This window comes from Kryptolebias marmoratus, unplaced genomic scaffold (genome assembly GCF_001649575.2).
Source record: "Kryptolebias marmoratus isolate JLee-2015 unplaced genomic scaffold, ASM164957v2 Scaffold110, whole genome shotgun sequence".
NCBI classification, from domain to species: Eukaryota; Metazoa; Chordata; class Actinopteri; order Cyprinodontiformes; family Rivulidae; genus Kryptolebias; species Kryptolebias marmoratus.
The window spans coordinates 2,021-5,619 of NW_023665844.1; the positions used below are offsets into that span (position 1 = coordinate 2,021).

Genomic DNA, 3,599 nt, shown 5'->3' on the forward strand with positions numbered 1-3,599 from the left:
CCATCATCCAACCATCATCCATCCAACCGTCATCCAACCAACCATCATCCATCCAACCATCATCCATCCATCCAACCATCATCCATCCATCCATCCAACCATCCATTTGCAGGGTTAATTTGTCATCTTCAGGCCCCGCCCACCTACAGGGGTTACCTGTCAGCCTCAGGTGATGCAGTTCCTGCCTGAATCTTCTTGAAAGCCCAACAGGAATCTGGGATTTCCTCCATAGGAATCGAATCTATGGCAGAGCCAGACTCTTATTTTGAAAGGTTTCTACAAGGTTTTTTATTGTAAATTTAATTTCTAGAAAAAAACAACAACTGCAATGAAAACAGGAAATAATGCACTGAGTCAAAAAGCCCAGTTTAAATTTTATATATATATATATATATATATATATATATATATATATATATATAATAAAACCACTGAATATCCAAGGCATAAATTAACTTAATTTAAAAAAATACAAACATGAGTGCAGCTATGTAAAATAAAAATAATTTTTTTTTCCAAGTTTCTTGCTTTATTTATTAATATCTGTTGGTGCCATTTATAAAATAATTTACAGACTTTTTTGGCATGGCCATAAAAACATATTGATGTTTGATTAATGAGATGATTTCTGAAAACATCCTGTATAATTAGCAGTAATAAATAGGATGATTAGGAGCAGAATAAATGAAACCTGCTGGTCGTGACGTAACTGAGTGCAATCACTGATTGTGTAGAAAGCTGCAGGGATGAATTGTTTGTTGACTGAATGAATTTCTTCTTTCTTTGTGTTTCTGTATTTGATCTGTTTCAGATTTCCTGACAGTTGGATTGAACGTGCTGACAGCTCGGTGCCGGCGCTGCCCCCTGAGTGTCATCTGTAATTGGTAACGCTTCATTTTCATGTTTCATAGGCAGGAAATCAGAGCAGCAATCTGTCTGCACTCAGCCAGTCAAAGCATCAAGACAAGCTGGTTTTTTAGATGTAGGAGGGAATATTTTAGCTAATGGATCAAACCTGGACTCAGAGAATCAGAGGGAGGCAGAAACTCTCTCCATTCCTCTTTAACACACCAACACAGACTAATTAAAGGAAAGATGGAGGGGAAGAAGAGCAGACAGGCAGGAATGCAGAAGACTTCATAAAGAAAAAAGAGCAAATTGACCTCTTGAATGAGGGAAGTGTTTTATTACAGGTCCCCCGGGTGTGCAGGGTAATAAGGTTAAAGCTCGGGGCAGTTAGTGCAGGATTAAAAGACACGCAGGCAGAACACAGAAAGTAGAGAAGAAGTCCCTGCAGCTTTAAAACACCGTCTGAGGGGCTGTCTCTGCTTAAATTCATCTCCGATAAAGATTAAACTGTATTCATTTTGGAGTTTAAAGCCTTTTTCTCACTTTTTATGGCTGCAGAGGAAAGTTCACCATCTAATCAGTGTAAACCAGATAAAACACAACAACTTAAAGAGACAAAGAAAGGTCAACATTCAGCAGCTCCATCGCTTTAATTCACTGTCAATATACAGTTTAACCAACAAAACATGTAAGATAACAAACAACAACAACCAGAAAGGAAAATAAATACACAAACAAAATAAACAACAAGTCACATGAAGGAGCAGATAATTAAAAACAGCTGTCAATCATTGAATTATTGATCAAAATTTCTGCTTATAACCAAGCAAAGACACAGTTTTTGAGTTTGGACTTTTGTAGACCTTCAGCTAAACAGGAAAAATTTGCACTTTTTAAAAATTGATTTAAATTTTCAGCTGAAAAAGGAATGAAGCCCTTCCCAGGCCTGAATCCAGGAGGGTTCCCTGGTTCTCCTCTTTCAGACCAACAGGCCTGATTCTTGTGGTGTTTCTTCATCAGATGGCTCTTTGTCTGACCCCTCCCTCTCCAGTCTACCAGGAACTGACCCCCCAGATGACACAGACCCAGGATCCTGATGGTACTGACTCCCCTCCATCACATGAAGATGATGATTCAGTGGAGTAAGAGAAGTCATATTAGAGCTGCTCTCCTCCTCAGGTTCAGGTTTTATCAGGGTCAGGTTTCAGGTGGTTCAGGGCTGTAATTCATACCATCATTTTATCTTTTTGTTTTGAAGAGAGTTTTTGTATTTTTGAAGCAAACCCTTAAACCAGCTGTTTTTAACGTGACCACAGTGTTTTTTACTGTCCTCCTCTGCACAGGGTGAAACAGTAAAAGAGAATATTTGATGTTTTCTTTGCCAAAGAAAAGGTTAAATAAAAAAGTCTCTGAAAGAAGAATGAGTTTTTTTAGTTGCTTGAGGTCATCAGTCAGTGCTGAATCTTTTATAGCTCAGCTGAACGACCTTCTGCTCTCCCCTCCGTCTCTTCCAGACAGAAAAGATGGACAGTCGGAAACAGCGCACACACATCCAGCTGGAGACGGGTGCTGAGTGAAGACGGGCACCTGGGCAGAAGAGCTCACCCCACACATACATCCAGCCTGCACCCAGAGCGGATTGTGCAGGTTTGAAGGGCGGGGGGTCAGGGTTGGGAGGTGACCGGCGTCCAGGTGTGCCTCTCCAATTATCAGCTGCTGCTGCCTCTGCAGAGTACACACACACACACTCATACACCGATCTGAGTCCGGTCTTCCTCTCCACACGATTAAAGCATCTTCCTGTTTTAGCAGCTGCTCAGGAGAGAACATCCTGTTTGTTTAACCACTCCGGTTTCTCAACTGTTTGACTTTGAAAACATGAAATTCAGGAGGGTTACTGAAGAATCCGAACCGGACCGAGGAGGACGGATCTGAAAACACTGATGAGTTTGTGAGGAGATGAGAAGAATTGAAAAATGTGGAGCGGCGGGAGGTGCAGGGGTGAAGGTGAGTGGAGGGAAATTGTAAAGCAAACAGGAGCTGAATGAAAGCATATCGTGTGGGATGAAAGGAGAGACGTGGATGGAGGCAGATCAAAGCATGAGGAGGGCTGAAACAGCAAACTGAGAAAAGACGGATGTTCTGAATAACATTACTGGACAGACGGCAGCACCCAGAGGTCAGAGGTCAGCTCCTCGTCAGGGGAAAGGTTACAGTCCTGGTCCTGTTGGACTTTAAAATGCTCTCCTCACTTGGCAGGAGTCCAAAGGGGTCTGATCCCAAGATGCAGCTACTGACCTCCGGTAAAATGTCCTCCTCTGTCAGGTTTGCTCTTCTGTGAGTGTGAGGCCAAATATCAGTCAAGCACAATAAACAAAAGGAAAAAAAATGGATTCTGACCCCTGCAGGAGTTCTCCTCTGACCGAGAACATCTGAGGTTACAGCCCCAAACATCCAGATCTAAAACACTGATGATAAATAATAATGACTGAGAAACTGGCCCAGATCTGCCTGCTGCATTTCTAAAGTGAACTCCAGGAGAAGAAAGCCTAACCGTGGGGGCGGCTGCTGAGGTGGGAACAGAGCAGACTGAAGTGGGAACAATGCGATCGGAGGTGGACAATAAAATAATGTGCACTGACAAGAACATTAAAACTGTCTGTGGTTTTCTAAGGCTGTCTGCTGAGAACATGGCTGCACAGATCGCTGCTGGATCAAAGAGCTGCAGCAGAAGGTCCAAGAGTCACAGC

General features: G+C 42.5%; 1 long non-coding RNA gene across 1 annotated transcript in view; it reads right to left on the reverse strand.

The window, feature by feature from the left end:
- Positions 1-1,480: 1,480 nt before the first annotated feature.
- The window catches only part of LOC119616840, a 5,362-nt gene continuing 3,243 nt past the window's right edge, over positions 1,481-3,599 (reverse strand). Inside the window, exon 2 of the long non-coding RNA XR_005232896.1 lies at positions 1,481-2,574. This is a non-coding gene — a long non-coding RNA (uncharacterized LOC119616840). The remainder of the gene's footprint in view (positions 2,575-3,599) is intronic.